General features: G+C 39.6%; 2 pseudogenes; one reads left to right on the plus strand and one right to left on the minus strand.

Moving 5' to 3' along the window:
• The first annotated feature begins 364 nt into the window (after positions 1-364).
• On the plus strand, positions 365-3,434 carry LOC107767375 (inosine-5'-monophosphate dehydrogenase 2-like; annotated as a pseudogene).
• Positions 3,435-3,564: 130 nt separating this feature from the next.
• LOC107767376 (UPF0481 protein At3g47200-like) lies at positions 3,565-6,181 on the minus strand (annotated as a pseudogene).
• Between the last annotated feature and the right edge of the window lie 20,099 nt (positions 6,182-26,280).

Below are 26,280 nucleotides of genomic sequence, written 5' to 3' on the forward strand. Positions count from 1 at the left end.
AAAAAATAAATAGCTTTAGAAAATTACTTTTCGGATATGGGTATTTTTAATTAATTAGGAGATATTTAGAATTGGTCAACATGACGATGACACGTGTCCTTCCGTTTAAATGAGGGTATATTTGAACCCGAAGTATAACTGAAGGGGTATAGATAACCCAATAGTATAATGAGGGATATTTTTAGATCATTTTTGAAAATAACGAGTATATTTGGACTTTCGCCGTTTTTCAATAGCTTAGGGGCATTTTTTACCCTTCTCATTTTATTTGTTGATTATTGATGGGTGAAAATTAGGAGAAAGAAAACTAACTACCCTGCCATCCATATCCACGCCAATTTGCGCTCAATTATATATACAGAGAGATTCTGTTGGCTACCAGAACTCTACTTGACAGGTATCCTTTCCCAACATTAAACATTTCATACGAAAGAATTTGGTAGACAAAACACAACCCTAGACATTTGCCGCCATCGCCGCCGCCGCCATGAACAACGACGGATTTCCAGCTGAGAGATTGTTCAACCAAGGTTACTCCTACACTTACGACGATGTCATCTTCCTCCCTGGCTACATCGACTTCCCCGTCGACGACGTTAACCTCTCCACTAAGCTCAGCCGCAACATCCCCTCTCCATCCCCTGCGTCGCTTCTCCCATGGACACCGTCACCGAGACCTCCATGGCCGTTTCCATGGCGGCGCTCGGCGGAATAGGTATCGTTCACTACAACAACACTATCTCTCAACAAGCATCCATCATCCGTGCCGCCAAATCTCATAAAATCCCTTTCTCAGCCGACTTAATCTTCGCTTCTCCGTCCGATTCAATCCACTCCGCCGATGAATTCGCTAACTCCCCTTGCATTTTCGTCACCGAGTCAGGGAACAAACAATCCAAACTGTTAGGACACGTGTCCAAGTTTGATTGGGAGAACTTGAGCAATAAGGAAGCTAGGATCTCTACTTATATGAACGCTTCTCCCGTTACTCTGCCTTCGAGTTATAATTTCAATGACGTGGCAGGCTACATGGCATCTAAAAAGCTGGACTTTGTTGCGTTAGTAAACGAGGAGGAGGAAAACGGGGAAGCAGTCAATTTAGTCACGAGTGCTGATATGGAGAGAATAAAGGGACTTCCGAAATTGGGCTTGCCATCTTTAGGGGAAGACGGGAAGTTCTTAGTGGGGGCAGCGGTGGGGACGAGAGACTCAGATAAAGAGAGGCTGGAGCATTTAGTGAAAGAAGGGATTAATGCTGTGGTGATTGATAGCTCGCAAGGGAATTCGCTGTACCAGATTAATATGATCAAGCATGTGAAACATACTTACCCTCACTTGGATGTGATTGGTGGAAATGTAGTCACTAATTACCAAGCTGAGAACTTAATTAAGCAGGGTGTTGATGGATTAAGGGTTGGTATGGGATCCGGCTCCATCTGTACCACTCAAGAAGTTTGCGCTGTGGGCCGCGGTCAGGTGAATTATCTATCTCTTCATTAACTTGTTATTGTTGGAAGCAACTGGTTTTTTGTTCTGATGATTGTGCTCCCTTTGTTCCAATTTAAAATTTGTTGCATTGTTTGCTATGTTTGGTTATGTGATGGAAGTGCAGCTTTTTGAGAAAAAATCTGGTTCATATTATTAAGTCAAAAAATCTGGTGCACTGAAGTGATAGTAGTGCAACTTTTTCAGTAAAAAATTCTGGTGCAGTGAACTGATAGCAGTGCGCTTTTTTGTGCAAATTTGAAGAGTACAGTTTTAGCATGGAGTGCAGTTTTCTTAGTGCAAATTTGAAGTGAATATCTGTGAATGTTTCCTCGTGGAGGGAAATGATCTGATCTTTGAGCAGGGAACAGGGAAAAGCATTAAACATAAAGCCTCTTTTGAGAAATCTGTTAGATTTAGGTTTTCCGACCAGATGTGTCTTCTATTTACCTACATTAAGAATTATATCTGTCAAGCGTGATATATTAAGGACCAAATAAAGCAACCCTGGATACATTAAGGACCATTTTGATAATTATGTTCTCTGTCAATTTTGTTTAGGCAACTGCTGTTTACAAGGTGTCATCAATTGCTGAGCAGCATGGTATCCCTGTCATCGCTGATGGTGGGATTTCAAATTCTGGCCATATCGTGAAGGCATTGTCACTTGGAGCATCAACTGTCATGATGGGAAGCTTCTTGGCTGGTAGTAATGAAGCTCCCGGCACATATGAATATAAGGTACAACAGGATTCTCAATGCTTTTATGCTATGTATGCAAAAGTTCCTTCCAAGATACATCTACGGTTTCTTTAGCTGTATCTGGACTCTTATTTTTACATGATATTTCCTGGAAACTTTCCTATCTGTTTTCAGTTTATATCCTGCATGCAAGTTGACTTAGTCCATGGAAAGTTGCTCTTTGGATATAGAACTTTTTATTTTTTAGGCGGCAATTTGGCTGTGTCCCTCAAAGTTGGCATGAAGTGTCAGGTGGTCAGTAGCAAAGTTTCAGTGTCTAACATACATTTTGTGCCAACTCTTAGACTACCGGTATACTAGCCTTATTTTAAATAAATATAGTATATTTTATTATTTGGCACATAGTATATCTGCTTTCTGTGACAAGAGTTTTGGTTATGTTATCTTCAAAGCTGCTTGATTGCAAATATTTGTACTCTCGAGACTAAAAGAACCTGGGTGATTCTGTTCATATTTGCAAGTGTAATCAACTCAAATATGCCCTTGTGCTATTGTTAACTTTGGTCAATTTTTGGGCAAGGATAGAATGGTCTGCGTGTGAAAAAATATCGAGGTATGGGATCCCTGGAAGCAATGACAAAAGGGAGTGATGCAAGATACTTGGGTGATACTGCTAAACTAAAGATTGCTCAAGGAGTTGTTGGTTCAGTTGCTGATAAAGGTTCTATTCTGAAGTTCATTCCCTATACAATGCAAGCTGTAAAGCAAGGATTCCAGGATCTAGGTGCTTCCTCCTTGCAATCTGCTCATCATCTTTTAAAATCAGGCAAATTGAGGCTAGAGGTTTGTCTCTTGTTATTTGTTGTATCTTCTTACTCAACCATTACTATATTGCTGCATGTTTGTGTTTTGTTTTTCGGGTATTTGAAAAAAAATGAAACAGCAGAATCATCTTACCTCATAGTTCATGGGGATCTAACTTTTTTTTGATTGTTAGTTCATGGGAATCTAACTTTTACTCTCTTTTCTGGTTCTCCAGGTCCGAACAGGAGCCGCACAAGTTGAAGGAGGGGTTCATGGTCTCGTCGGTTATGAGAAGAGATACTTCTGATTTAACTTTATTGGAGAGTAATGTAAGCAGTTACGCTTGATACACAAGTTTCTTGTTGTTAAACTTTACAAAACCTTAGCTGTGGTTGGCAGTCTAGTCAAATTTTCGGAATGCATGCTCCAAGTTTCTCTCTCTATTTATCAGTAACTATTGCCATATATGTCAGAAAAGCATGCTGCAAAATCAACCTCTTGCCAATACAATATGCAAAATAGCAAATCAGATTTACATGAACTTCTAATTGTCAATATAATATAACTCCATAAGATGGATTTGGAAAACTTTTTCCTTTTCATAATTAGTTTTAATAGTAAAACTTTATTGACCAGAGTACTAGAAAATATTGGTAGCCATAGGGTGATGTGGCCGGCACATAGTGAATCTCCAATTAACTTGTATTCCTAGTGAACTCTTTATAGTTTAGGTTTCTCTGGTATTCTTAGTGGAAGGGCTTACATTAAATATTTAATTTTCTATAGAAACCGGCAAATCATACAAAACGGGTGCATGGCTGGTGATTTTATCCTGATGAGCAGCCATTGCTGTAGTGGTCAAAGCCTAATTCTTCAATGTTTGTTCTAAATTTCTAGGCTTTTCTGATGCTTAGAGTGAAAATGATAGGCAGTCCAGATCTTTCGCATTTTACTTTCTATAAAGTTTCCTCTGATATCAAGTCTGTATATTCTGATATCTGCACTTCTGTTTTTGTTCTATACTTTGAATAAAAAACTCATGATGCTTTTACAGTAAGAAACGGAGGAATCGTATTGCATTTAGTGTTCCTTGTTCTTGAAAATCCTAGTAAGTTGCACCCTCCAAAGTATCAATTACTTAAGTTTCACTTAGACAACCTCTTCATAAGAAAGAATGATTTTGGATTAATTAGGAAACAACATTGTCTTTTTGTCTAGTAATCGTTCAAAGGTCTACGTCATGATCCAATACCATTCATGTGCTTCAGAGTAGTAAATTTACACGAACAAAAATATGAATAACAAACAAATCAAGTTTGTGTACATAGACATGAGTACAAAGATTGATCATCGTCATAGCAGTAATGTAAAACAAATGATGAATTCAGAAAACATGACACTCGTTATTTACTGCAGAAAATAAGAAAAAAGAACTGGTTGGTTTTTAATACTAGCATTACTAGCTGCCTTTTGGATGGACTGCAAAGTAGGTTTGGATACCTGATAGACCTGTACCAGTAACTTCCAAACCTATGACAAAAATTGCGGCAATAAATGCAAAAATAGTCCATGGGGTAGTAAAATGAGTGTTCTTCCACTCAGCAATCCATATTTTTCCTTTGTTATTGTAATGATTCTCAATTTTGTCTTTCACACCAACAAAGGCATGTGGATTAGGGACCAAATCTGTTGCTATTTCATTGAAGAGATCTGCTACTTCTTGGTCACTTCCAAGAAAGTTAAGAAGTATACCTTTGGATCTCAGCTCCTTCACATCTTCAGCATGATCAATTAGTGAATCCATGAAGCAAAGATAAGATGTAACTCCAAAGTCATCTGGTGTGTCAGGACATGCCTCATATGCAACCAAGTTTAAAAGCTCTGACTTGGTTGAATCATCTATGGTTATAGATGGAAGTGTTAAAAGAGCCGAGCAATGAAATGAGTTGAACTTAATGTCTGAAGGACGACGACTTTTTCCACGCCTGAAACGTATTCCTGCTCTCTTGAGCTCCATGGCTGAACGATATGAGCACCACTCACCCCTTAGATAGCATCCTCCTTCTGAGAAAACATTTGGGTCTATGAGTTGCGTTCTTAATATCTCAAGCAGATGAGCAGGATTTTCTTCTTTGATCAGGTAAGGCCCTTCTCCTTCACAAATCTTGCCAAAGAAATCAAGAAAGACATCCTTGATACTTTGAATTAATCCATGATTTTGAGGGGGCTTTGCATGTGCACTGGAGATGAACGTTTTAATCATTCTCATTCCTTCATCTTTCTTGAACCTACAGCTCATTAACACATGCAGGACTTCAAAAGGTAGCTGATTTTCAAGTAAGAAAGATCACGACGAATGAAAGCTATATCATGACTCTTCATTTGCAGCTTCTTATAATTGCCAGTGACAAGGCAGAGAATATATTGGAGAATGAAACAGCCATCCAGGAACATCATCTGTGCAAACTCCTCATTGCTGTAATCTTTAATCAAGTCCAGAGCATAACACTCCCTGACATTAGGCACAATGTTCTTCACCTTTTTGTAAAGCTCATCAATGGACACTGATTTTGTTAAAAGCCGTGATAAGACCCCAGCAGATTTTGGTTCGGTGCTTTCTTGATCAGCAAACTGAATTGCCATCATCTCCTTGTACTTCTCCATAGGTTGAAGCTTGGATTTTCCATGGTGAAATGGACCGAGAGCAACCACAAGGGGCTCATAGCATCTTACATTTGATTCAATCTCGCGATGCATTTTGGGGACCATGTGTATCTTTGGCTTCTGTGATGAGCCAATGGTGGGGTACTCTCTGCTCTTCTCCAATGATTTTAGCCATTGTCTCTCATTTTCACTGATTTCATGAGAATCTGAGTTTGACTCTTGAATTGTAATGTTGCATTCATCTTGATTACCAGAAATCTTTTCATTGCCAATGCACCTACCTTCTTCTCTAGTAATCATTGTTTCTTTAGCATATTGTTTATCCATTTTTGCTGAATTCTAGTCAAGTTAAGAACCTCAATCTTGATAATTGTAATTTGTATACATTTGTTTAAACTACTTATAGGACTAGCTAGTGAAAGAATAAAAGTTTTCTTTTACTTTAGGCAAGGTGATTTGTATTCTTTTATTTTAGGCAAGGTGAATGTTCGGTTTCCTATGGTGGATTGGACCGATGGAAACAACGAGGGTCTGATAGCACTTTGGGTTGCCTTCAATCTGAAGCTTGTGCTTAACACATTATAGTTTAGGCTTTCTTTAGTGGTCAAAGGCAAATTCTTCGATGTTGGTTCTTATTTTGTATGCTTTTCTGATACTTTATGTAACATTTCTCAAATCTATAAAATTTTTAAGACACGCTCAATATAGAATTTAATTTTTTTTATCTTGCCTTGAGTGCATAAAAAAGAATTATATTTCTATTACGGATTTAAACCCCTTATGATTGACTTTTGAGTTACTTCTCTATTTATAAATAGTTGGATATACTACTAGGTGAATTTTAATAAAGTTAATATTATTAGTTATTAGAAGTGAGTATCATTAAATACAAGTTAAGTGAAAAAAAAAGAGGGAGGAGGGGAGCTTGGGAGGTGGGGGAGGGGGGACAAGCCTATAACCCATAAAGTGGGCTGTTGGAAGGAAAAAGGCTTAAAGCCTTATACGAAAGTAGAAACAGACACGAAACAGAGGCAGCCTTGCTGCTTACTCACACATGCATCAGGGCCTACGTATTGACTCGAGAAATTTTGACGTGAGTTGATATAACTCTTTACTAAAGTGGTTTAACTCATAAAAGCACGCATACAAGGTATTTGATGAATTACCTAGAAGAGTTAATATGTACTTAATTGGAGCGAGTGAGTACTTATTAACTTAGAGTTGTTTTAGCTAAAGTTTAGATGATTTATTCTTACATATGTGCATAAATTTTCAGAAGTTTGTGTTATTCTTATATGACATTTTCATGTTGAAAATTAATGAAAAAGCAAGAATCTTTAGAAATAATTTTGAATGTTTATTTCATGCTTATGTCATGCTTTAAATTTAAAGATACCAGTATGAGTATGTATAGGTTGTTCGAGAAAAGATTTAATCTTGAATGGTTAAGAAAGTTGAGAAGTTGATTTAGACCCTAGCGAGGCACATAAAAGTTTATTATTAAAGTATTTTTGAGAGTATCCCCTATTCTGAGAAGGGGTCATCGTCCAGCCCGAGGGTCCTGACCAAGGTGTTGACTTCTTGAAACTACTTGTGCCAAAGTAGGGAGAACACGAGCCAAGGTTCTCGTAGCTGAGAATTTGCCTAGCCAGGCTAAGGTATGATACATGGGCGCTGAGAACCACGAAGCGAGTGGCACCTCGTGGATTGGGGCTATTCGATTAGGTTGGGATCGAACCCGTGCCGATCACACGGTGTCTAAGACGGGAATAAGTCAGGATAATTGGAGCTCCGGAAGCATAAAGTGAAGTATTTATTTAGATAAGAAAGAAAAAGAAATGAATTTCTTTTAGAATATCTATAAACTGTTATGCAATTATTTTAGAATTGTTCTCAGAAGCCTTATGTTTTTCATGCATTTAGAATCTTTGTTTGTTTATTAAAGATTCGTTCCCTGCTTTAGTGGGGGGTCGTTGAGACTCACTGAGTATAATGGATGCTAATGACGTTCTCTTTTGGGAACCTGCGTTGGTCTGCGGTACAACATAGCAACCGGTTTTGCAGGCTAGTAGTCTACAGGTTAGGACTTCCCTCACTTCGAGTGCTATTGGTGAGCTCCACTTTTGTTCGCGAAGTATTCCTTTGAGTCATCATTATTTAGCTATTTCTTTGTTTACTTGGAGAACTAGCCAGGAAATCTCATGTCTTGAGCAGTGCGTCAGTTTATCAGTAGAGACTTCGTAGACATAGTTGATGGGTTAAGATTAAGATGTTTTTTATAATAACTTTGCAAAATTTCAGTAGTTAGCACGAATAAAGTTTTGGAGTTGGTTTATTTTAGATATTCAAATTAATTAAAAGTATTTGATTAAAGTATTGCCTTGTTGCATATAAAGTTTGAAATGATAATAGTTTTGATAAGTGCAGATGGTTCGCTCGGTCAAATTAGCGATCGGGTACCCGTCAAGGCTTGTTCAGAAAAATAGGTCGTGACAAACTTGGTATCAGAGCATCAAGTTTATGGAGTCTTAGGGGTCTATGAAGCTGTGTCAGTAGAGTCTTATTTGTGAGTACGAAGTGCGCCATACTTATAAATATGAGGCTACAAGCATTTAGGAAAAGTCTCATTTTTTTCATACTTTAGATCGTGTAGTAGAGCCTACCTCTAAGAAATTATCTAATGTATTCGTTTCTCCAAAAATCGAAGAAATGGCTCATACTCGCAACTCTGACACCGACACTCAGGAAGCTGCTCAAGAAACTATTGCTATTATTGTGGCTTAAGGTAGAACTAAGAAGACTTCAACTCAGAAAAAGAATGGTAAATTCACAAAGGGGTTCAAGTACCCCGGGTTGAACATGAAGAAGGGGTGGAGCATGATGAGCAAGTAACTCAGGATCCATTGCCGCCCCCAACAGCAGCCCCGGCTCAGGCAACTATATCTCCCGAGGTGGGTCAGATGTTTAATGCTGTCAACAGTGCTATGGAGATGTTTAAAGCCTTTATGGCCAACCAGAACTAGAGAAGAGATGAGATTCCACCTCAATCAAATAGACAGAGCAATTCTGAGTCTTCAAGAGTGAATGAATTTTTGAAGTTGAGTCCTCCAGTGTTCCATGGTTCTATAGTTGATGAAGATCCGATGTTGTGGCTGGAGGGTGTCAAGAAAGCCTTCCGAGTGATGAAAGCATTTGATGATGAAGTTGTGGAACTGGCTGCCTACCAACTTAGAGATGTGGCTGGCGCTTGGTTTGAGATATGGGAACGTGAAAGAGATGAAGATGATGGTCCGCTTACTTGGGAAAAATTTGAATAGGCCTTCATGGCTAATTTTATACCAGACAAGGATAGGGAAGCTAAGGCTACAAAGTCCGAGCAGTTCAAGCAAGGGAATAAAAGTGTGCGAGAGTACTACATAGAATTCATAAGTTTGGCCAAGCATGCTTCTCACATGGTTAAGACAAAAAAAGCAAAGATTCGGAGGTTTGTTGGCAGTTTGGATTACTAGATTAAGGATACGACATCAACTGCAGCGGTAGGAATGACAACTTTCTCTTTTGCTGTAGGTTTTGCCAAGCACTTAGAAAAAGACAGACAACAAAAGAGAGAAGAGAAATAACATAACAAGAAAGCCCGAACAATGGGCGGGCTTAGTGGTACATCTAGTGAAGGAGGAAGGAGTTCCTTCAGCAAGGAGTCATTAGCACCAGCTCAGTCCAATCATTAGTCAGGTGGCCGGTCTACCTTCAGACGCACTCAGAGTTATGGAAAACAGTCTCGCCAAAATTAAATTTTAGGACACCATCCTCATATAGCCAGAGTCATGTTGAGCAACATTCAAAACATCAATGTCTTTGTGGTACATGTAAGCGGAAACATTCATGTCAGTGCAAGCTAAGGTTTCAAGGTTGCTATCATTGCAGAGACAATGGTCATATAAAGGCAAACTGCCCAAAGTTGCAACGTAATTTTAGTGAGGGATCATCTCGTCCTTCTAGTTCCTCAACTACTATAGTTGCACCACCTCAGGCTCGTGGTTCTTATAATCAGATCGGGCATGGGGTAGGAAGAGGTGCAAATCAAGTTACTCAGGGAGGGGGGACAACCCCGTTTGTTTGCTACACTTGATCGTTAGAGTACAGAGGCATCTGCAGAAGTTATTACAGTTATACTTCTAGTCTGCTCACATAATGCTTATGCCATAATTGATCCAGGTTCAACGTTTTCGTACGTGACTCCATACTTTGCAATTAACCTCGGGCTAGAACTTGAACAACTTAGTGAGTCATTCCTAGTATCTACTCTAACTGGTGAGTCAGTGAAAGCCACAAGAGTCTATAGAGGTTGCACCGTTTCAGTCCAAGGTCATAGCACCAAGGTCGATCTCATAGAGTTAGAAATGGTGGATTTCGATGTGATCACAGGTATGGATTGGTTGTCTTCCTGCTATGCCATGTTATATTATCGTGCCAAGATAGTCAGGTTCCAATTTCCAAATGAAGAAGTCTTAGAGTGGAAGGGTAGTTCAACATCGCTTATAGGTAAGTTTATTTCTTACCTTAAGGCACAAAGAATGATCGGTAAGGGGTGTCTCACCTATTTGGCTCACATCATTAATCCAGAATCAGAACTACCAGCTATTTAGTCTATGCCAGTTGTTAGAGAATTTCCAAAAGTTTTCCCAGATGACCTTCCCGGACTTCCTCCTGAAAGAATCATAGACTTTAGTATCGATCTCATGCCAGGCATTCAACCCATATCTAATCCTCCTTATAGGATGGATCCAGTAGAACTTAATGAGTTGAGAGAACAGTTGAAAGACCTTCTTGACAAGGGCTTCATCAGGCCGAGTGTTTCACTGTGGGGTGCCCTGGTCCTGTTTGTCGAGAAGAAAGATGGGTCTCGTAGAATGTGCATCGACTACCAACAGTTGAATAAAGTTATTTAAGAAAAAGTACCTACTGCCAAGAATTGATGATTTATTTGACCAACTCAAGGGTGCAAAGTACTTTTCAAAGATAGACTTGAGGTCGGGGTATCACCATTTGAGAATCAGAGAAGAAGATATATCTAAAATAGCCTTTAGGACTCGCTACATGTACTATGAATTTCTAGTGATATCCTTCGGGTTGACAAATGTTCCTGCTACATTCATGGACCTCATGAACATTATTTTCAAGCCATTCCTTGATACCTTTATTATCGTGTTTATAGACGATATTCTGGTATACTCTAAAAGCAAGGAAGAACATATAGAACACCTCAAGATAGCCTTGCAGACCTTGAAGAAGAATGAGCTTTATGCCAAGTTTTCAAAATGTGAGTTCTGGTTGCAGTCAGTGGCATTCTTAGGACACGTGGTATTTAGTGAAGGCATAAAAGTAGACCCTCAGAAGACAGAATCAGTCAAGAACTAGCTAAGGCCAACAACGCCAACCGAAATCAGGAGTTTCTTGGGGTTAGCTGGCTACTATAGAAGGTTTGTAGAGGGATTTTCCTCACTTGCAACTCCATTAACTAAGTTGACTCAGAAAGCAGTTAAGTTCCAGTGGCCAAACACTTGTGAGCAGAATTTTCAAGAGTAAAGAAGAGGTTGATCACTGCACCTGTGTTAACCTTGCCAACAGGTTCGGGTGGGTTCACAGTGTATTGTGATGCCTCCAGAGTTGGTCTTGGTTGTGTTCTTATGTAAGACAGAAAAGTTATTGCTTTTGCTTCCAGGAAGTTAAAGAATCATGAGAAGAATTACCCCATACATGACTTGGAGCTTGCAACAGTGGTGTTTTTATAAAAGATATGGCAACACTACATATATGGTGAGCATTCTGGAGTGTTTACAGATCACAAAAGCCTCTAGTACATTTTCAAGTAGAAAGAGTTAAATTTGAGACAAAGAAGGTGGCTCGAGTTATTGAAAGATTATGACATCAATATCCTTTATCACCCGGGCAAAGCTAATGAGGTAGCAGATGCACTTAATAGGAAGTCAATGGGTGTCTTGGCCCATCTTACAGTACAAAGGCGGCCTTTGGGTCGAGAAATTCAAAAACTGGCAAATAATGGAATTATATTGGATGAGGTCGAAGAAGGAGGTATAACTGCTTATGCCTTAGCGCAATCCTCTCTTGTTGCGCATGTTAAGGCTAAGCAAGACGAAGATCCGTAGTTAGTGAAGTTAAAAGAAAGATTCAAAAACAAAGAAATCAATGCTTTCACTCTAGGAAGTGACAGAGTTTTGAAGTTGAATGATCGGTTATGTGTTCCTGATGTAGATGGTCTTAGAAAGGCGATAATGGAAGAAGCTCGCAGCTCGAGGTACTCTATCCACCTAGGTGCTACCAAAATGTATTTGGACTTGAAAGAGTTGTATTTATGGAAAGGCATGAAGAAGCAAGTAGCAGATCATGTGGCCAAATGTTTGAATTTCCAGTTAGTCAAAGACGAACATCAGAGGCCTGGTGGCCTGTCTTATGATATAGAGATACCGCAATGGAAATGGGAGATGATTAATATGGATTTTGTAGTAGGTCTGCCTTGCACATACCGTAAGCATGATTCAATTTAGGTTATCGTAGAGAGATTCACAAAGTCTGCCCATTTCCTACCAGTAAAGATGACAGATTTCGCAGAGCAGTATACGCAGTTGTACATCAAAGAAATAGTCTGATTGCATGGTACTCCAGTTTCAATCATATCTAACAGAGGCCCTCAGTTTACAATGCATTTTTGGCAGGCATTTCAGAAAAGATTAGGTACCAAGGTAAATTTGAGCACCGCTTTCCATCCTCAGATCGATAGCCAGGCAGAAAGGACCATTCAGACTCTCGAAGATATGCTGCGAGCATGTGTTATAGATTTTGGAGGTAATTGGGATGATCACTTGCCACTTATAGAATTTGCTTACAATAACAGCTATCATGCCAGCATTGGTATGGCTCCTTATGAAGCGTTGTATGGGCGAAGATGTAGGTCTCCAGTGGGTTCTTTTGAACCATCATAGGTGCCGTTGATCGGTACAGAGTTTGTTTGTGAGGCCTTAGAAAAAGTTCAGCTAATTAGAGAAAGACTGAGAGCGGCTTAGAGTTATTAGAAGTCCTATTCTGACAAGAGGCATCGTGACTTAGAGTTCATGATTGGTGACAAGGTATTTTTGGAAGTTTCACCAATGAAAGGAGTTATGAGGTTCGGTAAGAAAGGAAACCTTAGTCCTAGATTTATCGGACCTTATGAGATTATAGAAAAGAAGGGAAAAGGGGCTTATGAACTAGCGCTGTCCATTGAGTTATCCTCTATCCATTCTGTCTTTCATGTGCCTATGCTTAGAAAGTACATTCATGATGAGTCGCATATAATACATGACGACACCATAGAAATTAAAAAAGGCTTGACTTATGAAGAGGTACCTATAGAAATTCTCGATAGGCAAGTAACAAAGTTAAGAACAAAAAATATAGCATCGGTAAAAGTTTTGTGGCGTAATCATGATTCAAAAGAGGCTACGTGGGAGGTCGAGGAAGATATGAGAAAGATATATCCTTATTTATTTGAGGGATAAGGTATGTGAACCTAGGTTTGAATTGACATTTATATTTTATTTATTAAATACAAGTTAGCATGTTTATGTCCTTTCTAGATTATACTTAGTTGTTGAAATAATTTAGTTTCTGTCAGAGTATATTTAGTTATTAAATAATTTAGTACCATGCCAGAGTACATTTAATTCATTAAAGTGATTTACTTTTTTTGCTGAAGTGTTGTGCTTTAGATTTTGGTTGGTGATTGTGATACCTCCTTACCGGGATGTGCGTAATTAGTTTATGAGTTGTGTATGGTACCTATGAATGACCTGTTATGATATATTTGATTGTTGTTGGTGTAGTTGTGGTATTGGTGACAATGATAACCTTTTTGGATAGTCCAATTTACAGAGGAAAATCTGTTAAAAGTTTTGAAAATTTACGGAGTTAGCCAAAATTTTGACTCCTTTGGGAAAGTGAGTAGTGCTAAGAAAACTTAAGAAGTTCAAGGACTTAAGGAATGACTGTTGACTTAAGAATAAGGCCCTAGCAACAATCGATGACGAATGTTTTTAAGGTGGAAATATTGTAACATTCCTCAAATCTATAAAAGTTTCAAGACACACTCAATATAGAATTTAATTTTTATTTTTTTAATCTTGTCTTGAGTGCATAAAAAAATGATACTTCTATTACGGATTTAAACCCTTATGATTGACTTTTGAGTTACTTCTCTATTTATAAATAATTGGATATACAAATAGGAAAATTTTAATAAAGTTAATATTATTAGTTATTAGAAGTGAGTATCATTAAATACAAGTTAAGTCAAAAAAAGGGGGGGGGGGGGGCAAGCCTAAAGCCCATAAAGTGTGTTGTTGGAAGGAAAAAGGCTTAAAGCCTTATACGAAACAGAACACTAGTTTTGTTTACTCAGCAGAAGCAGACACGAAACAGAGGCATCCTTGCTGCTTATTCACGCAGGCAACAAGAAGTTCTAGGTTTTTTTACAAATCACTAGTTCTTGAACTCAGGTATATAAAATTTCCTTTAGTGAATTATCCAACAGTTGTAGTGGGCAGGAATTGAATAGTTAATTCCATTCTTTCTCTATATCAACAGAGTTCCATGTTTAGGTGCAAAACTTTGAAATTAATTAAACGGCACTGGTTGTCATAGAATCGATTGTTTAACAAGTAAAAATTGGACCGGGGCCTACATATTGGCTCGGGGAGTTTTGAGGTGAGTTGATATAATCCTTTACTAAAGTGGTTTAACTCACAAAAGCACGCATATAAGGTGTAAGATGAATTGCTTGGAAGAATTAATATGTACTTAATTGGAGCGAGTGTGTACCTATTAACTTAGAATTGCTCTAGCTAAAATTTAGATGATTTATTCTGATATATGTACATAAAATTTCAGAAGTTTGTTTTATTCTTACAGACCGTTTTCATGTTGAAAATTCATGAAAAAGCAAGAATCTTTAGAAATACTTCTGAATGTTTATTTCATGCTTATGCCATGCTTTACATTTAAAGATACCAGTATGAGTATGTATAGGTTGTTCGAGAAAAGATTTAGACTTGAATGGTCAAGAAAGTTGAGAAGTTGATTTAGACCCTAGCGAGGTCACACAGAAAAGTTTATTATTAAAGTATTTTTGGGAGTATCTTTTATTCTGAGAAGGGTTCATTGTCTAGACCGAGGGTCCTGACCAAGGCGTTGACTTTCTGAAACTATTTGTGCCAAAGTAGGGAGAATACGAGCTGAGGGTCTCATTGCTGAGAATTTTCCTAGCCATGCTAAAGTATGATACATGGGCATTGAGAACCATGAAGCGAGTGGTACCTCGTGGATTGGGGCTATTTGATCAGGTTGGGATCGAACCCGTGCCGATCACACGGTGATTAAGATAAGAATAAGTCATGATAATTGGAACTCTCAAAGTATAAAGTGAAGTATTTTTTTTAGATAAGAAAGAAAAAGAAAGAATTTCTTTTATAATATTCATAAACTGTTGTTATGCAATTATTTTAGAATTGTTCTTAGATGCTTTATATTTTTCATGCATTTAGAATCTTTGTTTGTAATGTATATTTTATTAAAGTTTCGTTCTTTGATTTAGTGGGGGGACGTTGAGACTTACTGAGTACAATGGATGGTAATGATGTTCTCTTTTGGGAACCTGAGTTGGTATGCGGTACAATGTAGCAACCGATTTTGCAGGCGAGCAAGCTACAAGTTAGGGCTTCCCTCATTTCCAGTGCTATTGGTGAGCTCCATTTTTGTTCGTGGTGTATTCCTTTGAGTCGTCATTGTTTAGCTATTTCTTTGTTTACTTGGAGAACTAGCCAGGAAATCTCATGTCTTGAGCAGTGCGTCAGTTTATCAGTAGAGACTTCGTAGACATAGTTGATGGGTTAAGATTAAGATGTTTTTTATAATAACTTTGCAAAATTTCAGTAGTTAGCACGAATAAAGTTTTGGAGTTAGTTTATTTTAGGTATTCAAATTAATTAAAAGTATTTGATTAAAGTATTGCCTTATTGCATACAAAGTTTGAAGGGATAATAGTTTTGATAAGTGGAGATGGTCCGCTCGGTCAAATTTAGCAATCGGGTGCCGGTCACGGCTTGTTCAGATAATGGATCGTGATACTTAAGAGTAAAAATGATAGGTATTCTATAGGATCTTTTGCATTTTAATTTGGTAAAATACATAAAGACCGCATTAAACTTGTCTAAAAAATAAGTTTGAACACTTAAACTACACGGGTGTTCTTTTACCCCCCCATTCTTGTTCATATGAAATTAATGCCTCCCTGTTATACCTAAATCCAATCATAAGTTGAGCAGTGTAGTACACTCGCTCTACATCATCTTCCACGTCAAAAAATCATTAAAAATTTAACAAATTAAATTCCCTTGGCCTAATCTACTTTCTTCCTCACCCCACCCTACCTGTTTCTTCCTCCTCTCCAAAATAATCCACCATTTCCACTCTTCTTCATACAAATCATCACATTGTCACTAAACCACCAACCCCGTCGCACCATTATCCCCAGTACCTCTCCACCACCGTCCCCCTCCATCTTTACCAAAATCATAATTAACGTTCTCCCATATTTATGAGATAAATTCCACCATAATATTTCACAATAGTACCTATAATGAGGCTAATAGTGATTTTTTCCTTGCATCAAGACGACACGTGCGAGTAAAAAATTGACATAAATGAGCCAAGAAATGAAGCTCGATGAGAAGAAATATAAGTAATACCCAATTTGATTTATACTTCGGTGGTGTTAATGGTAAATATAAGAGGAAGAAATGTGCTTTCAGAAGTGAAAAATGCTGGAAGAAAATTTGGGAGTGGGTTTGTAAGGTGGTCGAGGAAGTGGAGGTTCCGGAGATGGCCATGGCAGTGGTGGAAGTAGTTGGGTGTTGCTGAATTTTGTTGAGTGCAATTTATGGAGTCGTTATCTTAAATTTGGGGCAATTTGGTGAAGGATTTTGGTGGCTTCGAGTTAGATTAAAGATTCAATAATCTATTGCACTATCTGTGAAGAAGAAAGGGACGAGGGGTAAGGAATAAGGAGACAAAAACTTTTTTATTTTTTTATTTTCTGTTATGTACGCGCTTTTAATTTGTCTACTTTTTATTTTTTGCCACATCAGTTGTTAAAGAGGAAAATAATTCACTTCAGATGTGTTTGGGGGTAAAAGAACACCCGTTTAGTTTACGCGTTCAAAACTATTTTTAGGATAGGTTTAATGGGGTCTTATTTATTTTGCCTTATAATTTCTATAAAGTTCTCTCTCATATCAAGTGTTGTATACTCCGATGTCTAATGTCTCCATTTGTTTTTATTTCTTTGGGTCATCCGATGAAAAAAAACAATTTCTTTTCTTTTTTTGTTTGTTTAATACTTAGAGTGGAAACTCGTGATGATTTTAGTGTAAGTAATGAAATAACTAGTTTAAAAGTGTATCTATTATATATATTTCACTTTTATTTATTGTATACAGTCGAAATAGATTTCGGACCTCGTACGTTTGATCGAGTTCAAATGGTAAGCGACCGAAGTAAGACTTTGAGATGAGTTCCGAAGATAGTACAAACAAGCTTCGAGCTCCAATACCGATTGAGGAGTCGGCTCGGTATCATTATCGAGCACATGACCAAATCGAAGACGCGCATGCCGATTAACACTCACCCCGAATGTCGAACTCGAACCAAGGCCGAGGGCTCGACACAATACCGAGCTTGAGTTAGTATCGAGCTCGCAGACAAGAGCCGTTGCAACCGCACTAGGGGAGAGAATCTTGGCGGGAATCGAGAAAGAGACAATTCATCATGGGTTCTCAACTATATATTTTTTTTATTGTAAATAAAGTAAGATCTCCCTAATATAAAAGGAGAAATCCTTGTAAGCACAGGAGGTCGGCACATTGTAAGAAAAGACTACTTCTCTTATTGACGAATAAATCTCTTGAGCTTGTTTTACTCAGCATACTCACTCTTCTTATTCAATATTTCATATCCCGTTTTTATAGCCAAGAATATAAATATTTTCACCTCAATGTACGATTTATGTCAAGCTATATCACAAATCCTTAGAACTACTAATAAATTCAACTATATCCGATTTTTCGGGTAAACAATTTGGCACCTACCGTTGGGCTAAGGGTAACAGTAGTTGTTTGATACAAATCTGCAATACACACCAGTTTACAACTTCGAATCAACAATGGCAAACCCTCGATTGATGGATTTACCTATCGACCATGAAGCCGGCCTTCAAGATGGAACCATCAACTTGATACCCAGGGCCGGAAGGCCACTTAATGATGTCACCGAAGCTCGAGTCAAAGTACCGCTAGATATCAATTCACAAGTGGCTCTTGAGGTGAACCAACGTTCCGAACAGGAAAAAAACATTCAAGGCAGTACTCGATCCGTAGCTCGAGACACCCTTAACGTGGAGGAGATCGGAGTCAGCCTACGGATGATCTTCGAGATGTTACAAGCCCAGCAAATAGCGATAGCTCAGTTGCAGAGCCAAACTCAAGTACAAAGTAGGCTGGAGCCCAATCCACTTCGAGATATCACCCAAAGAACGGAGCCAGCCATAGTGAATCCAAACTAGCAAGAATCGGGGACTACTCCCGAAATTACTAAACTGCTCAAGGAACTCACAAAACGAGTCGAAGCCAACGATAAAAAAATAGAAACATATAATTCCAGGGTCGATCAGATCCCGGGAGCTCCACCAATGATAAAAGGGTTGGATTAAAAAAAAATCGTGCAAAAGCCTTTTCCCTCAAGTGCAACCCCAAATCCAATCCCCAAAAAATTTCGTATGCCCGAAATTCCCAAATATAACGGTACGACCGATCCTAACGAACACGTCACCTTTTACACGTGTGCCATCAAGGGTAACGATTTGTAAGACGATGAGATAGAATCCGTGTTATTGAAAAAGTTCGGAGAGACCCTCTCAAAGGGAGTGATGTGTATCATAATCTGCCACCAAATTCCATCGATTCTTTTGCCATGTTAGCAGATTCATTTGTAAAGGCACATGCTGGTTCCATAAAGGTTTCAACAAGGAAATCAGATCTCTTCAAGGTAAAACAAAGGGGTAATGAAATGCTGAGGGAGTTCGTTTCCCGATTTCAAATGGAACGCATGAAATTGCCACCGGTCACAGACGACTGGGCCGTCCAAGCTTTCACCCAAGGGTTGAACGAAAAAAGTTTAGTATCATCACGTCGGCTGAAGCAAAATTTGATCGAGTATCCAGCAATAACTTGGGCGGATGTACACAACCGATATCAGTCAAAAATTAGGGTCGAAGACGACCAGTTGGGAGCTCCTTCCGAATCCATGCATCAGAATAGGACATCTATTAAAAACCAGAGGGACATCGACAGAGAGAAAAGGTCGAACAAAGACCAATATCAACCATACGTGGCAGATCGAATGAACAACGGTTCAACGTGCAATGCCGCTCAGAACAATCGAAGGAATGATCGAGGACAAAGTTCTCGGGGGCTTATGAGCAAGAGTGGATTTGATATATATGCCGATCCTATAGAAGCACCTCGGCTATCGGAGTACAATTTCAGCGTCGACACATCAGGCATTGTATCGGCAATCGGAAGAATCAAAGATACTAGGTGGCCCAAACCCATGCAAACCAACCCTTCCCAAAGAAACCCGAATTTGATGTGCACGTATCATGGTATGCATGGCCATAGGACCGATGATTGCAGACAATTGAGAGATGAGGTAGGCCATCTATTCAATGAGGGCCACCTTCTAGAGTTCCTCAGTGACCTAGCCAAGAATCACTTCAGAGAAAAGGACGCCAACAAAAAAGATAAACAAGAGGAACCTCTGCATATCATTCATATGATCATCGGTGGGGTCGATATTCCACAGGGACCCGTGCTCAAATACGGAAAGATACCGGCCGCAGGGGAAAAACGAACTCGATGTTATGTACCCGAGGGCACTTTATCATTCGAATTTGAAGAAGCCGAGGGCATATCTCAACCTCACAACGACGCTCTAGTAATTTCTATCCTATTAAATAAAGTTCAAGTTAAGCGTGTCTTAGTGGATCCAGGTAGCTCTGCGAATATCATCTGATCTTGGGTAGTGGAGAAGCTCGGTTTACATAATCAAGTCGTGCCGGCAGATCGGGTCTTAAACGACTTTAATATGGCCAGTGAAACAACTAAAGGGGAAATTATTTTGCCCGTAAATGTAGCTGGAACCATCCAAAACACCAAGTTCATTACATAATCAAGTCGTGCCCGTAGATCGGAAGACCATGGATCCACAATATGAGGGCAGTGCCTTCGACTCTACACTAAGTGATGAAATTCCCTACTTCGGATGGCGTGAAGACAGTGTACGGGGAGCAACATGATGCGAAGGAAATGTTTGCGGTCGATGAGATAACACCGATACCAACGTTATCAACCTCATAAAAGTCAAGCATAAAAGATAGGCGAGAAACCAAGTAGCAATCATAGCAACCAGTCTCGACCGAATCGGTGAAGCAGGAAATAGAAGATGACGAGGAAGAGTTTCCGACACCTCGGGCTCTCATCGTCCCTGACGACTCCGACGCCACCAAGTCAACGATCGAAGAACTGGAGAAGGTTATATTAATCAAACGTCTACTAAGAGAAAGGTATACTTAGGAACGGGGGTTGACCCCCGAACTCAGGCAAAAACTTATTCAATTTCTTATTGATAACATAGATTGTTTTGCTTGGTCCCATTTAGACATGACAGGGATCCCACCATCGATAACAACGCACCAGCTAATCTTGGACCCTAGGTTCAAACTGGTGAAGCAAAAAATAAGACCTCAATCCGAGGTAAAACATGCATTTGTAAGAGATGAGGTAACTAACCTTCTAAAAATAGGGTCGATTCGGGAAGTAAAATATCCAGAATAGTTAGCCAATGTGGTTGTAGTCCCCAAAAAGGGGAATAAACTTAGAATGTGTGTATATTATAAAGATCTAAACAAATCATGCCCCAAAGATTCTTTTCCACTACCTAGCATCGATCACTTGATCGATGCCACAACCGACCATGAGATCCTTACTTTTCTCGACGCCTATTCCGGGTACAATCAAATTAGCATGAACCCGGAGGACCAAGAAAAAACTTCATTTGTCAATAAGTATGGAGCCTATTGCTATAATGTAATAAAATTTGGGCTAAAAAAGGCAGGGGCTACGTACCAACTCCTAGTGAATAAAATGTTCGAAGAAAAAATAGGTAAATCGATGGAAGTTTACATTGATGACATGCTAGTTAAGTCCCTGCGCGCAGAGGACCATTTGACTCATTTGCAGGAAACGTTCAAAATTTTAAGAAAATATAACATGAAGCTCAACCCCGAGAAATGTGCCTTCGGGGTTGGATCGGGCAAGTTCCTCGGGTACATGGTGTTGGATCAGAGGATCGAGATCAACCCCGACAAAATCAAAGCCATCGAAGACATCACCGTCGTGGATAGTGTGAAAGCAGTGCAAAGGCTAACCGGACGGATAGCTGCCTTAGGCCGATTTATTTCAAGGTCGTTAGATCGAAGCCACGAATTCTTCTCTTTACTCAAAAAGAAGAACGATTTCAAATGGACCCCAAAATGCCAACAGACACTAGAACAACTGAAGCGGTACCTATCGAGCCCACCATTGCTTCACACTCCGAAGATAGATGAGAAGCTTTACTTATATTTAGCGGTATCGAAAATTGCGGTAAGTGGTGTCCTAGTTTGAGAAGAGCAAGGTACGTAGTTTCTTGTTTATTATGTAAGTCGGACCTTAGGAGAGGCAGAGACTAGATACCCACACTTAGAGAAATTGGTTCATGCATTATTAAGCGCCTCTAGGAAGTTAAGACCACACTTTCAGTATCACCCCGTATGCGTTTTAAAAACTTACCCACTTCGAAACATTTTGCACAAGCCCGAACTATCGGGCCGACTGGCCAAATGGGCCATCGAACTCAGTGAGTACGATATTGAATATCAGTCTCGAATGGCCATCAAGTCCCAAATTTTAGCAGACTTCGTGGCCGATTTCACACCAACCCTCGTACCCAAAGTTGAAAAGGAACTCTTGTTAAAATTAGGTACATCCTCGGGGGTTTGGACCCTCTACACAGATAGTGCTTCAAATGTGAAGGGATCCGGGCTAGACATCGTATTAAAACCTCCCACAGGTGGCATTATTAGGAAATCCATTAAAACTACTAGATTAACTAACAATGAGGTCGAATACGAGGCCATGATTCCAGGTCTCGAGCTAGCTAAAAGTTTGGGAGCAGAAGTCATTGAAGCCAAATGTGACTCTTTGCTAGTGGTGAACCAAGTGAACAAAACTTTCGAAGTCCGAGAAGATAGGATGTAGAGGTATTTGGACAAACTACAGGTAACTCTACACTATTTCAAAGAATGGACCCTACAACATGTGCCTCGAGAACAAAACAGTGAGGCTGGCACACTCACAAATCTGGGTTCGTCGGTCGAAGAAGATAAGATCTACTCGGGGACTGTCGTTCAACTTTCAAGATCTATAATCGAGGGAGGGAATGCCGAGATAAATTCCACAAGCCTAACCTGGGATTGGAGGAATAAGTATATTGAATACTTAATGAACAGAAAACTCCCATCGAACTCTAAAGAATCGAGGGTTCTACTAGCCAAGGCTGCTCGATTCACGTTGGTTGAAGATGGAACATTATATAGAAGGACGTTCGACGGACCACTGGTAGTATGCTTGGGACCAGGAGACACCGATTATGTTTTACGTGAGGTCCATGAAGGCACTTGTGGAAACCACTCCGGCCCCGAACCACTAATTCGCAAAATCATCAGAGCAGGATACTACTGGGATAGCATGGAGAAGGACACTAAGGAGTTCATTCAAAAATGTGATAAATGTCAAAGGTTTGCACCAATGATCCATCAATCCGGAGAGCAGCTTCATTCAGTTATTTCTTCATGGCCATTCATGAAATGGGGAATGGATATCATCGGCCCTCTACCATCGGCCCCAGGTAAAGCTAAATTCATTTTGTTTATGACTGACTATTTCTCTAAATGGGTTGAAGCACAGGCATTCGAAAACGTAAGAGAGAAAGAGGTTATAGATTTCATCTAGGATGACATCGTGTGTAGATTTGGTATACCAACAGAAATAACATGTGACAATAGTAAGCAATTTATCAGCGGAAAAGTGACGAAATTTCTCGAAGATCATAAAATAAAAAGGATATTGTCAATACCATATCATCCTAGTGGGAACAGACATGCCGAATCAACAAACAAGATTATCATCCAAAACATAAAGAAAAGATTGAACGAAGCCAAAAGAAAGTGGAGAGAAATTTTGCACGAAGTCCTTTGGGCATATCGGACAACATCTAAATCCAGTACAGGAGCGACTCCATTTTCCTTAGTGTATGGCTCAGAAGCTTTAATTCCGGTTGAAGTCGGGGAACCAAGCGCAAGGTTCCGACATACATCGGAAGAATCGAACTATGAGGCAATGAATACTAGCCTCAAATTATTAGATGAAAAACGAGAAGCGGCACTGGTTCGAATGGCTGCACAAAAATAACGAATCGAAAGGTACTACAACAGAAGAACCAACCTCTGCCATTTCAAGACCGGGGACTTGGTCCTAAGGAAATTCACCATCAACACTCGAAATCCTAATGGAGGGAAGCTCGGCCCAAATTGGGAAGGACCCTATCTAGTCCTCGATATAGTCGGGAAAAGGGTCTTATAAACTTGGAGCAATGGATGGAAAACCATTACCAAACAATTGGAATATATCGCTTCTCAAACGATAATATTGTTAAGGTATGATTTTCTCTTCTCTATCGTCTATCTACGTATACTCGACACTAACGCATTGCAGGAATTGGACAAAAAAATCAAGACCTCTGGTTTCAAAGCACGCGATGTACTCTTTTTCCTTAGTTCGTCTTTTATCCCAAATGGATTTTTCCGGCAAGGTTTTTAATGAGGCAACAACTATGTGCTACCCGAGGACAAATCAATAGTATCCGAGGCTCCTTCATAATCAACCTCGAATACTGGGGGCTACCAATCGGAATAAATCAAGTTCGGTGCAAGAAAGTTGTTTCATATCAAATTCATGTCGAGCGTGGTCTCGATAGAGAAAAGTGTAAGGGCTAAATGGTCAAGACGAACCATGCCCACGTAGTTTGGCTCAAACTCTGGCACAAGATACAAACACATGTATAATGACTTATAAAGGAGAACTTCTTTTTTTCCCCCCAGATATCTCACACTTTGAAAAGATCTTCCTGCTTCATGATTCAAACAAGCTTAAAGGCCAACCACCATCAAAAGAATTTTTGATACAAACGGCCATAAAAAGCCTACGGGCTAAGATACTTTGAGTTCGAGTTCGAAACAATCACTCACTCAATTATCAAAGCCTAAGGTCTATCATACTTCGAGTTCGATCAATCACTCACTCGATCATAAAAAGCCTACGGGCTAAGATACTTTGAGTTCGAGTTCGAAACAATCACTCACTCAATTATCAAAGCCTAAGGGCTATCTTACTTCGAGTTTGAGCAATCACTCACTCGATCATAAAAAGCTTACGGGCTAAGATACTTTGAGTTCGAGTTCGAAACGTTCGAGCAATCACTCACTCGACTACTAAGCCTACGAGCTACTTGTTCGAGCAATCACTCACTCAATCATAAAAAGCCTACGGGCTAAGATACTTTGAGTTCGAGTTCGAAAACAATCACTCACTCAATTATTAAAGCCTAAGGGCTATCTTACTTCGAGTTCGAGCAATCACTCACTCGATCATAAAAGCCTACGGGCTAAGATACTTTGAGTTCGAGTTCGAAACAATCACTCACTCAATTATTAAAGCCTAAGGGCTATCTTACTTCGAGTTCGAGCAACCACTCACTCATAAAAAGCCTAAGAGCCATCTTACTTTGAGTTCAAGCAATCACTCACTCGATCATAAAAAATATACGGGCTAAGATACTTTGAGTTCGAGTTCGAAACAATCACTCACTCAATTATCAAAGCCTAAGGGCTATCTTACTTCGAGTTTGAGCAATCACTCACTCGATCATAAAAAGCCTACGAGCTAAGATACTTTGAGTTCGAGTTCAAAACAATCACTCACTCAATTATCAAAGCCTAAGGGCTATCTTACTTCGAGTTCGAGCAATCACTCATTCGATCGTAAAAAGCCTACGGGCTAAGATACTTTGAGTTCGAGTTCGAAAAAAATCACTCACTCAATTATTAAAGCCTAAGGGCTATCTTACTTCAATTTCGAGCAATCACTCACTCGATCATAAAGGCCTACGGGCTAAGATACTTTGAGTTCGAGTTCGAAACAATCACTCACTCAATTATTAAAGCCTAAGGGCTATCTTAATTCGATTTCGAGCAACCACTCACTCATAAAAAGCCTAAGAGCCATCTTACTTCGAGTTTGAGCAATCACTCACTCGATCATAAAAAACCTACGGGATACGATACTTTAAGTTCGAGTTCGAATCATTCACTTAACTGCTAAGCCTACGGGCTAATTTTATTTTGAGTTCGAGTAAGCACCCACTCGACCATTACGCCTATGGGCTACTTTACTTCGAGTTTGAAACGTTCACTCGACTACTAAGCCTATGGGCTACTTTTATTTTCGAGTTCGGGGAAGCACCCACTCGACCATTATGGCTACGGGCTACTTTACTTCGAGTACGAAACATTCACTTGACTACTAAGCCTCTAGGCTACTTTTATTTCGAGTTCGAGCAAACACTCACTCGGCCATAAAGGCTACAAAGGCCGAATTCGATGAAATCACCTAAATCCTTATAAAAACATCCGCAAGGCATGAATGAAATCTTCACGAAGCAAGTCAGTAAAAGAAAAAGATATTTGTATAGATATACAAATATGGTTTACATGAATAAATGTAACATAGAAGAAGCTAAGGGCTAAGCTTCTAGGTTATCATCGAGAGCGGTCTCTTCTCCACCGGGCTCCCCCCCATTTTCGGACCCGCTCTTGCTATCGTCATCATCATCATCATCATCGCCATCAGAAGCCAAGGCTTCAGCATCATCTTCGAGTTCTTTGGCCCTTTTTATCTCTTCAGCAAGATCGAAACCTCGAGCGTGTATCTCCTCGAGGGTCTCCCTCCGAGTTCGACACTTAGCAAGTTCGGCAACCCAATGTGCTCGAGTGTCGGTAGTATCCGCTGCCTCTCTTTCCTCCATTTGAGTAGCCTCGGCATCATCCCGATACACGGTAGGACTTGTCCGCCATGACTTTTGATGACTCAATCTTCGCCTTGGCCTCAACAAGCCTTGTTTCAAGCTCCTCGATCCTCTTGGCCTGAGCCGAACCTTTTTGCTTGACGCTTCGAAGCTGAACATCAGCCGAAGATAATTTGGCCAAAATGGTTTCTTTTTCTGCAGCCAGGCGATCCATAGTCTCCTTCCACCGGTCACATTCGGCCTTGATTTGATCTATTTCTTCCCGAAGCAACCCGATCT

This window comes from Nicotiana tabacum, chromosome 15 (genome assembly GCF_000715075.1).
Source record: "Nicotiana tabacum cultivar K326 chromosome 15, ASM71507v2, whole genome shotgun sequence".
Classification (NCBI taxonomy): domain Eukaryota; kingdom Viridiplantae; phylum Streptophyta; class Magnoliopsida; order Solanales; family Solanaceae; genus Nicotiana; species Nicotiana tabacum.